The sequence below is a fragment of the Entelurus aequoreus genome, linkage group LG12, assembly GCF_033978785.1.
Source record: "Entelurus aequoreus isolate RoL-2023_Sb linkage group LG12, RoL_Eaeq_v1.1, whole genome shotgun sequence".
In the NCBI taxonomy this organism is placed as follows: Eukaryota; Metazoa; Chordata; class Actinopteri; order Syngnathiformes; family Syngnathidae; genus Entelurus; species Entelurus aequoreus.
The window spans coordinates 60,123,565-60,136,748 of record NC_084742.1 but is presented as its reverse complement, the minus strand read 5'-3'; the positions used below and the strand labels follow the sequence as shown (position 1 = coordinate 60,136,748).

Below are 13,184 nucleotides of genomic sequence, written 5' to 3'. Positions count from 1 at the left end.
TAAAATTTAGTGGGTGTGGCCCTCTTTAGTCCGAAAAAATATCATTTATGTTTTTATCATTTTTCCCCAGAGTAAAAAAGCGTCAAAATGGCCCCGCACACTAAGGGCTTTCAATATGGTAATCTTCCACCAAATGGGAGAAGGAAAAAACCATGTTATTTTGTAGACTAACGGATACTACATTGCTTCATTTGGAAACAATTAAGGTACGTAAATTAACATTTTTGTGTAAATAACTCATTTCACAACGTATATATCTGCGACCCATAGTCCGGTGCGACTAATACATGGAAACATATGTTTTATTTCTAAAATGTAGTGGGTGCGGCCCTCCAGAGTCCGAAAAAATATAATTTATGTTTTTATCATTTTTCCCCAGAGTAAAAAAACGTTAAAATGGCCCCGCACACTAAGAGCTTTCAGTACGGTAATCTTCCACCAAATGGGGGGGAAAAAAAAAATATGTTATTTTGTAGACTAACAGATACTACATTGCTTCATTTGGAAACAATTAAGGTATGTAAATAAACATTTCTGTGTAAATAACTCATTTCACAACGTATATATCTGCGACCTACTGTATAGTCCGATGCGACTAATATATGGAAACTATGTGTTTCTTCTAAAATTTAGTGGGTGTGGCCCTCTATAGTCCGAAAAAGTATCATTTATGTTTTTATCATTTTTCCCCAGAGTAAAAAAGCGTCAAAATGGCCCCGCACGCTAAGAGCTTTCAGTACGTGTCCTTGGGCCGTGCGCTTTTTAGTCTGGAAAATATGGTAATCTTCCACCAAATGGGAGGAAAAAAAACATGTTATTTTGTAGACTAACAGATACTACGTTGCTTCATTTGGAAACCATTAAGGTACGTAAATAAACATTTCTGTGTTAATAACTCATTTCACAACGTATATATCTGCGGCTTATAGTTCGGTGCGACTAATTAATGGAAACATATGTTTTATTTCTAAAATTTAGTGGGTGTGGCCCTCCAGAGTCCGAAAAAATGTAATTTATGTTTTTATCATTTTTCCCCAGAGTAAAAAAGCGTCAAAATGGCCCCGCACCCTAAGAGCTTTCAGTACGTGTCCTTGGGCCGTGCGCTTTTTAGTCTGGAAAATATGGTAATCTTCCACCAAAAGGGAGGAAAAAAAACATGTTTTTTTGTAGACTAACAGATACTACGTTGCTTCATTTGGAAACCATTAAGGTACGTAAATAAAAATTTCTGTGTTAATAACTCATTTCACAACGTATATATCTGCGGCTTATAGTTCGGTGCGACTAATTAATGGAAACATATGTTTTATTTCTAAAATTTAATGGGTGTGGCCCTCCAGTGTCCGAAAAAATATAATTTATGTTTTTATAATTTTTCCCCAGAGTAAAAAAACGTCAAAATGGCCCCGCGCACTGAGAGCTTTCAGTATGGTAATCTTCCACCAAATGGGGGGAAAAAAACAACATGTTATTTTTTAGACTAACAGATACTACATTGCTTCATTTGGAAACAATTAAGGTATGTAAATAAACATTTCTGTGTAAATAACTCATTTCACAACGTATATATCTGCGACCTACTGTATAGTCCGATGCGACTAATATATGGAAACTATGTGTTTCTTCTAAAATTTAGTGGGTGTGGCCCTCTATAGTCCGAAAAAGTATCATTTATGTTTTTATCATTTTTCCCCAGAGTAAAAAAGCGTCAAAATGGCCCCGCACGCTAAGAGCTTTCAGTACGTGTCCTTGGGCCGTGCACTTTTTAGTCTGGAAAATATGGTAATCTTCCACCAAATGGGAGGGAAAAAAACATGTTATTTTGTAGACTAACAGATACTACATTGCTTCATTTGGAAACCATTAAGGTACGTAAATAAACATTTCTGTGTTAATAACTCATTTCACAACGTATATATCTGCGGCTTATAGTTCGGTGCGACTAATTAATGGAAACATATGTTTTATTTCTAAAATTTAGTGGGTGTGGCCCTCCAGAGTCCGAAAAAATATAATTTATGTTTTTATCATTTTTCCCCAGAGTAAAAAAACGTCAAAATGGCCCCGCGCACTAAGAGATTTCAGTATGGTAATCTTCCACCAAATGGGGGGAAAAAAACAACATGTTATTTTTTTAGACTAACAGATACTACATTTCTTCATTTGGAAACAATTAAGGTATGTAAAATTTAGTGGGTGTGGCCCTCTATAGTCCGAAAAAATATCATTTATGTTTTTATCATTTTTCTCCAGAGTAAAAAAGCGTCAAAATGGCCCCGCACACTAAGAGCTTTCAGTACGGTAATCTTCCACAAAATGGGAAAAAAAGCAACATTTTATTTTGTAGACTAACAGATACTACATTGCTTCATTTGGAAACAATTAAGGTATTTAAATAAACATTTCTGTGTGAATAACTCATTTCACAACGTATATATCTGCGACCTACTGTATAGTCCGATGCGACTAATATATGGAAACTATGTGTTTCTTCTAAAATTTAGTGGGTGTGGCCCTCTATAGTCCGAAAAAGTATCATTTATGTTTTTATCATTTTTCCCCAGAGTAAAAAAGCGTCAAAATGGCCCCGCACGCTAAGAGCTTTCAGTACGTGTCCTTGGGCCGTGCGCTTTTTAGTCTGGAAAATATGGTAATCTTCCACCAAAAGGGAGGGAAAAAAAACATGTTTTTTTGTAGACTAACAGATACTACGTTGCTTTATTTGGAAACCATTAAGGTACGTAAATAAACATTTCTGTGTTAATAACTCATTTCACAACGTATATATCTGCGGCTTATAGTTCGGTGCGACTAATTAATGGAAACATATGTTTTATTTCTAAAATTTAGTGGGTGTGGCCCTCCAGAGTCCGAAAAAATATAATTTATGTTTTTATCATTTTTCCCCGGAGTAAAAAAACGTCAAAATGGCCCCGCACACTAAGAGCTTTCAGTACGGTAATCTTCCACCAAATGGGAAAAAAAGCAACATGTTATTTTGTAGACTAACAGATACTACATTGCTTCATTTGGAAACAATTAAGGTATGTAAATAAACATTTCTGTGTAAATAACTAATTTCACAACGTATATATCTGCGACCTATAGTCTGGTGCGACTAATATATGGAAAATGTGTTTTTCTTCTAAAATTTAGTGGGTGTGGCCCTCTTTAGTCCGAAAAAATATCATTTATGTTTTTATCATTTTTCCCCCAGAGTAAAAAAGCGTCAAAATGGCCCCGCACACTAAGGGCTTTCAGTATGGTAATCTTCCACCAAATGGGAGAAGAAAAAAAAAACATGTTATTTTGTAGACTAACGGATACTACATTGCTTCATTTGGAAACAATTAAGGTACGTAAATAAACATTTTTGTGTAAATAACTCATTTCACAACGTATATATCTGCGACCCATAGTCCGGTGCGACTAATACATGGAAACATATGTTTTATTTCTAAAATTTAGTGGGTGTGGCCCTCCAGAGTCCGAAAAAATATAATTTATGTTTTTATCATTTTTCCCCAGAGTAAAAAAACATCAAAATGTCCCCGCGCACTAAGAGCTTTCAGTATGGTAATCTTCCACCAAATGGGGGGAAAAAAAACATGTTATTTTTTAGACTAACAGATACTACATTTCTTCATTTGGAAACAATTAAGGTATGTAAAATTTAGCGGGTGTGGCCCTCTATAGTCCGAAAAAATATCATTTATGTTTTTATCATTTTTCTCCAGAGTAAAAAAGCGTCAAAATGGCCCCGCACGCTAAGAGCTTTCAGTACGGTAATCTTCCACAAAATGGGAAAAAAAAGCAACATGTTATTTTGTAGACTAACAGATACTACATTGCTTCATTTGGAAACAATTAAAGGCCTACTGAAATGAATTTTTTTTATTTAAACGGGGATAGCAGATCTATTCTATGTGTCATACTTGATCATTTCGCGATATTGCCATATTTTTGCTGAAAGGATTTAGTATAGAACAACGACGATAAAGATTGCAACTTTTGGTATCTGATAAAAAAAAGGCTTGCACCTACCGGAAGTAGCGTGACGTAGTCAGTTGAACATATACGCAAAGTTCCCTATTGTTTACAATGATGGCCGCATGAAGTGAGAGAGATTCGGACCGAGAAAGCGACAATTTCCCCATTAATTTGAGCGAGGATGAAAGATTTGTGGATGAGTAAAGTGCAAGTGAAGGACTAGTGGGGAGTTGAAGCTATTCAGATAGGGAAGATGCTGTGAGAGCCGGGGGTGACCTGATATTCAGCTGGGAATGACTACAACAGTAAATAAACACAAGACATATATATACTCTATTAGCCACAACACAACCAGGCTTATATTTAATATGCCACAAATTAATCCTGCATAAAAACACCTGCGTGTTTGTTATGCTAGCTCCTAGCTCCTCTGCTAGCTCCTAGCTCCATAGAACACGCCAATACAATTCAAACACCTGATCAACACACACAATCACTCAGCCCAAAAGACAGTTTACCTAACCCAAGGTTCATAAAGCTTATATATTTTTAAAAAGTTACGTACGTGACGCGCACATACGGTCAAGTTATCGAATGTTTAGCAGCCAAGGCTGCATACTCACGGTACCTGATATTCAGCTGGGAATGACTACAACAGTAAATAAACACAAGACATATATATACTCTATTAGCCACAACACAACCAGGCTTATATTTAATATGCCACAAATTAATCCTGCATAATAACACCTGCGTGTTTGTTATGCTAGCTCCTAGCTCCTCTGCTAGCTCCTAGCTCCATAGAACACGCCAATACAATTCAAACACCTGATCAACACACACAATCACTCAGCCCAAAAGACCGTTCACCTAACCCAAGGTTCATAAAGCTTATATATTTTTAAAAAGTTACGTACGTGACGCGCACGTAAGGTACGGTACGTGTTATGCTAGCTCCTAGCTCCTCTGCTAGCTCCTAGCTCCATAGAACACGCCAATACAATTCAAACACATGATCAACACACACAATCACTCAGCCCAAAAGACCGTTCACCTAACCCAAGGTTCATAAAGCTTATATATTTTAAAAAAGTTACGTACATACGCAAAAAAAAAGCCAAAGCTGCATACTCACAGTAGCACGTCTGCGTCTTTGTCATCCAAATCAAAGTAATCCTGGTAAGAGTCTGTGTTGTCCCAGTTCTCTACAGGCGTCTGTGTATCCAAATCAAAAGTCCTCCTGGTTAGAGTCTCTGTTATCCGAGTTCTTCCATCTTGACTGCATCTTTCGGGAATGTAAACAAAGAAGCGCCGGCTGTGTACTGTTGTGGCTGACTACGTTCGAAAAATACGTCCATTTCGCACCGACAACTTTCTTCTTTGCTTGCTTGGCTTCCTTCTCCATAATGCAATGAACATGATTGAAACAGATTCACGAACACAGATGTCCAGAATACTGTGGAATTATGAAATGAAAACAGAGCGTTTTCGTATCGGCTTCAATGTGGAAGGCATACCCGTGTTCGCCGGGCTACGTCACGCGCATACGTCATCCGCAGAGGCGTTTCGAACCGGAAGTTTAGCGGCAAATTTTAAATGTCACTTTATAAGTTAACCCGGCCGTATTGGCATGTGTTATAATGTTAAGATTTCATCATTGATATATAAACTATCAGACTGCGTGGTCGGTAGTAGTGGCTTTCAGTAGGCCTTTAAGGTATGTAAATAAACATTTCTGTGTAAATAACTCATTTCACAATGTATATATCGGCGGCTAATAGTCCCGTGCGACTAATAAATGGAAAAAGATGTTTTATTTCTAAAATTTGGTGGGTGCGGCGCTCTTTAGTCCGGAAAACACGGTACTCTTGTTTACCCTTTTTCACATACTTTCTTTTACTTTGCCACCAACTTCTCCCCCACCTTCCCCAGCAGTGACCTGCCTAAAAAGAAGAGTGCAGTGCCTCACAGTGAAGTGGACGTCTTTCACATGCTAATGTTCTTACTCGCGGCTCAGTGAGCTGCACAAGGCGAGGGAACAGAGCTGCTGAGAAAGGCCCGATTGTGACCGCCACACACACACACACACACACACACACACACACACACACACACACACACACACACACACACACACACACACAACACACACACACGGCGGGAGTGTCTCAGTAACAGTTGTGCAACGCTCACTGGCGCCAGCTTGTTGAACATCAGCGGCGAGCAGAAGGATGAATGTAGCGTTACAACAATGAAAGAAGGCTCCTTCAAAATAAGACGACAAACTGGACTGACGAAGGCAGGCGAGGGAAGGAAGGCGCGGCGTGCAAGGAAAAAAACGTTGGACAAATGCACGGTAAAACAATCTGCCAAATGAGAATACAAATGTGTCGATGCAGGGGGGAAATATTAAAAATAAGCAAAATAAAAGACATTTAAAAATGAGATATCACCTTCAAATATTCACGATTCAGGTAAACTAAAAGATGAAGTACTTTTAGAGTGCCCCCACTTAAAGGGCAACTGCACTTTTTTGTGGGAATTTTCCCAATCCTTATGTAAGACAAAAACGCATGTTTTTTATTCTTTGTGTATTCTAAATCATAAATAAATGTTAGCAAAAATCAGCTAATAGGAGTACTCTATTGCGCTCACAAAACCCTCTGAAAATGTACATGCGGTGACCTTATGTTATAATAAGAGCTAACGCCGAGGAACTACTTCTAAGTGGCAGAGAGCTAACTAGCTTATGCTGCTATATTGACAAACTGAGCTGCTGCGTCGCCTCTGAGTTGGTGAAAGTTCATTCTAGATTATAAATCTATGCCTCTCACCTGGATAGTAGAAGGTTGTGGACATAAACCCACAAGTTGGTCAACTTTGACATCCAACTAAGGCCAGAAAGACACGAAAAGACGCTCATTTGCGACACTTTATTATTAAAATTTTTTTACCCTTTGTTAATTCTTCATATAAACATCCCGTCAGTCTTTATCCCAGTGAGAGCAGACATTTTACAGTAAGGGATTGTTTTAGTACGTTCTTGTTTAGCACGTAGCATTACTGCCACATGACGCTTAGTGTTTGACGGAAGCTGCATCGGTTTAGCAGACAGCTTCTAAAACTTGTAGATCATCCTCTTTATATTCAGGCTCAAAAATAGAAGCTTCGGGATCATCATTTGTCCCAAAGTAGTCTTTGTTGTCTCTCAGCAAGCCCGCCATGAGGAGTAGTCTTGTTGTTGTTGTTGTAGGAAAAAGTGAACGTTGTGATGCGTTTACGCTCAAAATGATGAAAATATAAATATATATATATTTGAAATAGGGACAGATACAGAAACATAGATATCTGAATGAGTTATCCAGTGTGTGCATCATAGTGTTTGTAGCCAAAGCTCATTTACAACACTTGATAGATATAGTATATCACTAGATCTAACATCATTAAAATAGTCAAATAAAAAGAATGAGGCAAAGAGGAGAGAGGAGTGGATAATAATGATTAACATCTTATATAATTCTTTCGTACTCCCATATCTTAATTATTGTGTTGAAATGTGGGATAACATTTACAAATCAAACATCAACTCGATGTTCTTACTTCAAAAGAAAGCCATTATAATTGTAAATTATGCAGATTATCATGACCATACCAATGCTCTGTTTATTACATTAAAAACATTAAAACTGCACGGTGTATTTATTATAATATGTTGTGCAAAGGACATTTCATCATTTTTGGAAGCTCAACTTGCAGTTGACATTGTTTATAGGGTGAGGCGCAATTAAGTGTTCAACTTCAGCCTAAACCCTTTTGGTCTGCAACATTTTCAATTTGTGAACGTACAACTGTTTGTTTATGCAAAACTGTTTGTTTATTTTGTTGACCGCTGACCGAAGAAATAATGAACTAAACTAAATTAATGATAGTAACAATACAGACAAAGTGCAAACTAGATAAAAGCCAATAATAATAATAATAATAATAATAATAATAACACAAACAAAGTGCAAACTAGATAAAAACCAATAATAATAATAATAATAATAATAATAACACAAACAATGTGCAAACTAGATAAAAGCCAATAATAATAATAATAATAACACAAACAAAGTGCAAACTAGATAAAAGCCAATAATAATAATAATAATAATAATAATAATAACACATATAAAGTGCAAACTAGATAAAAGCCAATAATAATAATAATAATAATAACACAAACAAAGTGCAAACTAGATAAAAGCCAATAATAATAATAATAATAATAACACAAACAAAGTGCAAACTAAATAAAAGCCAATAATAATAATAATAACACAGACAAAGTGCAAACTAGATAAAAGCTAATAATAACAATAATAATAATAATAATAATAATAATAATAACACAAACAAAGTGCAAACTAGATAAAAGCCAATAATAATAATAATAATAACACAAAGTGCAAACTAGATAAAAGCCAATAATAATTATAATAATAATAATAACAACACAAACAAAGTGCAAACTAGATAAAAGCCAATAATAATAATAATAATAATAATAATAACACAAACAAAGTGCAAACTACATAAAAGCCAATAATAATAATAATAATAATAGTAATAACACAAACAAAGTGCAACTAGATAAAAGCCAATAATAATAATAACACAAACAAAGTGCAAACTAGATAAAAGCCAATAATAATAATAATAATAATAACACAGACAAAGTGCAAACTAGATAAAAGCCAATAATAATAATAATAATAATAATAATAATAATAACACAAACAAAGTGCAAACTAGATAAAAGCCAATAATAATAATAATAATAATAACACAAACAAAGTGCAAACTAAATAAAAGCCAATAATAATAATAATAACACAGACAAAGTGCAAACTAGATAAAAGCTAATAATAACAATAATAATAATAATAATAATAATAATAATAACACAAACAAAGTGCAAACTAGATAAAAGCCAATAATAATAATAATAATAACACAAAGTGCAAACTAGATAAAAGCCAATAATAATTATAATAATAATAATAACAACACAAACAAAGTGCAAACTAGATAAAAGCCAATAATAATAATAATAATAATAATAATAACACAAACAAAGTGCAAACTACATAAAAGCCAATAATAATAATAATAATAATAGTAATAACACAAACAAAGTGCAACTAGATAAAAGCCAATAATAATAATAACACAAACAAAGTGCAAACTAGATAAAAGCCAATAATAATAATAATAATAATAACACAGACAAAGTGCAAACTAGATAAAAGCCAATAATAATAATAATAATAACACAAACAAAGTGCAACTAGATAAAAGCCAATAATAATAATAATAATAATAATAATAATAACACATACAAAGTGCAAACTAGATAAAAGTCAATAATAATAATAATAATAGTAATAACACAAACAAAGTGCAACTAGATAAAAGCCAATTATAATAATAATAATAATAATAACAGACAAAGTGCAAACTAGATAAGAACAAATTAGTAGAAATGAGTAAAAACTAAACATGGGAACACGATTGTTACTCAACTAGCCACAATTTAAATATAAACTTTGATGGATTGTCTCTGTAGAAATAGGAGGATGACTTTTACATTTGGTGTTGCAAATCCACCCTCTCCTTTTTCTAATTCTGACCTGAGACCAGCGTGCATTACGTCACATGTGGCAGTTATCAGGCGGGGTTAATATGTTTAGAAGCTCAAATGACGACCCCTCCGGGGGCTTTTGATTATCTTTTATCAGTCAGAAGCCATAATCTCCCCCAGGGACCACTATTACGATGATGATGATGACGACCACTCTTCTTCCTGCCAGCTTAGCGCCATGCCCAGTTAGCATATGGCCTCAGGCGGGAGATGTTGACAGATAGGATCATTCATCATGTGACCACCACATACACTCACACTGCTGCTTGGGTTGTTTTAACCTTCACTGTCAGCACTTTTGCACCCGCTGGAGATGGGGACCTGTTTACTGTTACCCATCATGCATTGCTGCCCTATTATGTCAACACATGATGACACAACAGTAAGTGTGTCCCTACTGCCTGCAGCTCTCGTTAAGAAGAAAAAAAAAAGGGAAAAAAAAGGCTTCACTACACATCTAAAAAAATAATCACAGACATGAGGGTTAGCTTTAGGGGTAAAAAGAGGGGGGAAAGGCTTTGCTACACGTTCTAAAATAAAGCTATGAACGTGGGGGGTAGTTTTGGGGGGAAAGGGGTAAAAAGGCTTCGCTACACATCTTAAGATAAAGATACAAATATGGGGGTTAGCTTTGGGGGGGAAAAGGCTTCACTACACATCTAAAAAAATTAAGTCACAAACATGAGGGTTAGCTTTGGGGAGGAAAAGAGGGGAAAAGGCTTTGCTACACATTCTAAAATAAAACTGTAAACATGGGGGGTAGTTTTGGGGAGAAAGAGCTTTGCTACACATCTTAAAACGAAGCTACAACTGTGAGGGTTAGTTTTGGGTAAAAAAAAAAAGCTTTGCTACACATCGTAAGATAAAGATACAAATGTGGGGATGAAGGCAGAAAAGAGGCTTCACTACACATCTAAAAAATTAAGTTACAAACATGAGGGTTAGCTTTGGGAGGAAAAAGAGTGAAAAGGCTTTGCTACACATCCTAAAATAAAGCTACAAAGCTATAAATGTGGGGGGCAGTTTTTTGGGGGAAAGGCTTTGCTACACATCTAAAAATTAAGTCACAGACATGAGGGTAAGGTTTTTTTTGAGGGGGGGGGGGGGAGTAAAAGAAGGCTTCGCTACACATCCTAAAATAAAGCTATAAACGTGGGGGATAGCTTTGGGGTGTAAAAGGCTTTGCTACACATCATAAAACTAAGATACAACTGTGAGGCTTAGTTTTGTGGGGAAAAAGGGTAAAAAGGCTTCGCTACACATCTTAAAATAAAGCTACAAACATGTGGATTTGCTTCAGGTGGAAAAAGAAGAAAAACTGAGGCTTCGCTATACATCCTAAAATAAAGCTTAAAACGTGGTGGTAGATTTTGGGGGAAAAAGGCTTTGCTACACATCCTAAAATAAAGCTACAAAGCTATAAATGTGGGGGGTAGTTTTTGGGGGGAAAGGCTTTGCTACACATCTAAAAATGAAGTCGCAGACATGAGGGTAAGCTTTTTTTTTGGGGGGGGAGAGTAAAAGAAGGCTTCGCTACACATCCTAAAATAAAGCTATAAACGTGGGGGATAGCTTTGGGGTGTAAAAGGCTTTGCTACACATCATAAAACTAAGATACAACTGTGAGGCTTAGTTTTGTGGGAAAAAGGGTAAAAAGGCTTCGCTACACATCTTAAAATAAAGCTACAAACATGTGGATTTGCTTCAGGTGGAAAAAGAAGAAAAACTGAGGCTTCGCTACACATCCTAAAATAAAGCTTAAAACGTGGTGGTAGATTTTGGGGGGAAAAGGCTTTGCTACACATCCTAAAATAAAGCTACAAAGCTATAAATGTGGGGGGTAGTTTTTTGGGGGAAAGGCTTTGCTACACATCTAAAAATTAAGTCACAGACATGAGGGTAACCTTTTTTTTTGTGGGGGGGGAGTAAAAGAAGGCTTCGCTACACATCCTAAAATAAAGCTATACACATCCTAAAATAAAGCTATAAACGTGGGGGATAGCTTTGGGGTGTAAAAGGCTTTGCTACACATCATAAAACTAAGATACAACTGTGAGGCTTAGTTTTGTGGGAAAAAGGGTAAAAAGGCTTCGCTACACATCTTAAAATAAAGCTACAAACATGTGGATTTGCTTCAGGTGGAAAAAGAAGAAAAACTGAGGCTTCGCTACACATCCTAAAATAAAGCTTAAAACGTGGTGGTAGATTTTGGGGGGAAAGGCTTCGCTACACATCCTAAAATAAAGCTTAAAACATGGTGGTAGATTTTGGGGGAAAAGGCTTCGCTACACATCATACATAAAGTTATAAACGTGGGGGGTAGTTTTTTTGGGGGAAAGGCTTTGCTACACATCTTAAAACTAAGCTACAGCTGTGAGGGTTTGGGTAAAAAAAAAGTTTGCTACACATCTGAAGCTAAAGATACAAATGTGGTGGTTAGCTTTGGGGATGAAGGCGGGAAAGAGGCTTCACTACACATCTAAAAATGCAGTTACAAAAATGAGGGTTAGCTTTGGTGGGGAAAAAAAGAGGAAAAAGGGCTTTGCTACACATCTTAAAACTAAGCTAAAAATGTGGGTTAGCTTTGGTGGGGGAAAAAAGAGGAAAAGGGGCTTTGCTACACATCCTAAAACTAAGCTAAAAATGTGGGGGTTAGTTTTGGGGGAAAGAGGGGCAAAAAGTATTCGCTACACATCTTAAAACTAAGCTAAAAATGTGGGGGCTAGCTTTGGAAAAAAAGAGGCTTCGCTACACATCTTAAAACTAAGCTACAGCTGTGAGGGTTAGTTTTGGGTAAAAAAAAAGTTTGCTACACATCTGAACCTAAAGATACAAATGTAGTGGTTAGCTTTGGGGATGAAGGCGGGAAAGAGGCTTCACTACACATCTAAAAATGCAGTTACAAAAATGAGGGTTAGCTTTGGTGGGGGAAAAAAGAGGAAAAAGGGCTTTGCTACACATCTTAAAACTAAGCTAAAAATGTGGGTTAGCTTTGGTGGGGGAAAAAAGAGGAAAAAGGGCTTTGCTACACATCCTAAAACTAAGCTAAAAATGTGGGGGTTAATTTTGGGGGAAAGAGGGGTAAAAAGTATTCGCTACACATCTTAAAACTAAGCTAAAAATGTGGGGGCTAGCTTTGGAAAAAAAGAGGCTTCGCTACACATCTTAAAATAAAGATAGAAACATAGGGGTTTTCTCCAGCGACAATGCTAACCCAGCACGATGTTGCTGTTATGTCATGTTAGCTCACATAGCTATGCTAACGATGCTAACGTCTGTGTCCTCCATGTTGCATTGTTGGATGTGACATCAATGCAATATTTATTATGTAATAGATTATGAATGTAATATTTATCATGTAATAGATTATAAATGCAATATTTATCATGTAATAGATTATAAATGCAATATTTATTAAGTAATAGATTATAAATGCAATATTTATTATGTAATAGATTATAAATGCAATATTTATTATAAATGCAAAATTTATTATGTAATAGATTAT

The 13,184-nt window shown here is 35.9% G+C and overlaps 1 protein-coding gene across 3 annotated transcripts in view; it reads right to left on the bottom strand.

The window, feature by feature from the left end:
• ptprz1b (protein tyrosine phosphatase receptor type Z1b) overlaps positions 1–13,184 on the bottom strand; it is a 216,260-nt gene that overhangs the window by 134,490 nt on the left and 68,586 nt on the right. The gene's annotated exons all lie outside the window — the stretch shown is intronic.